The sequence below is a fragment of the Pygoscelis adeliae genome, unplaced genomic scaffold, assembly GCF_000699105.1.
Source record: "Pygoscelis adeliae isolate BGI_AS28 unplaced genomic scaffold, ASM69910v1 Scaffold242, whole genome shotgun sequence".
Taxonomy (NCBI): Eukaryota; Metazoa; Chordata; class Aves; order Sphenisciformes; family Spheniscidae; genus Pygoscelis; species Pygoscelis adeliae.
Window position 1 is genome coordinate 3,232,481 of NW_008824369.1, and position 1,030 is coordinate 3,233,510.

Genomic DNA, 1,030 nt, shown 5'->3' on the forward strand with positions numbered 1-1,030 from the left:
AAAAATCCGATGAAAGGTGGCTTACAAACTCCATCCGCCAGTTCCTTCAGGACCTGCGGATGGATCTCATCGGTTCCTATGGACTTGTGCACCTTCGGTGCCTTAGATGGTCTCGAACCTGATGTTCTCCCACAGTGGGCGGCTCTTCATTCTCCCAGTCCCCACCTTTGCCTTCTGTGGCTTGCGCGGTGAGGCTCAAGCACTCACTGGTGAAGACCGAGGCAAAAATATCTTCTCTCAAGACTTAATCAAAACATGAAAGACACTGCAATATAAGATAGGGTCTAAATTTAAAATGCTAAGTACAATACCTGTTCTGCTCTTCTCATGAATTTTTTATGCTGGCGTTCATATTCTGTATGTTTTGATGATGTGATTGAAAGCTCTGGGCTGAAAAAAAAACCAAAAAACCCTACACAAAATGCAAGTGTTCAGCTCGGAAGTGAACACAGATGAACTATTTCTCAAGAACTGTTCTGATCTTTTTCCTCTAAAAATGTCACCGAAACCTCAAGATGGCATCCACGATAAATTCCAGGTTCCCTTTGCCACTTTGAATATACCGTATTAGCATGCATACTGAAAAAGTGACACTCCACATATTTTTGCATCAGCCTGAAGTGCCATTCCAGAAAGGAATGGTTTAATCAATAAAGAGGTTAGCTCTCTCAGAAAGTTGGTCACGTTGGTAGCCAGCGTGAGAGAAGAGAACTTTACCCGTTTAAAAATCATACTAAGATGTTAGGATTATGCAAGGTAACGCTTCAGGTCCCCGGAAAACACTGGAGAGGGATACTCATCTTGTCCTTCTGCCTGTACCACTGCACCAAGAGATCACCGGGACCTCGAGAGCCAGGTTCACTGCCCCTTTGGAAGGCTCCTCTCGCTAACCAGTGTCGCAGCGGCGGTGTGGGATGGCGGGCGTTATTTTTTACCTCATGGAAAACGTTATTTAAAAACCACAAAGGTCTTGCAGAGACTATTACAACGCTCGGAGGCGGCCGGGCACATTCAACCCGCACTGGCCTGG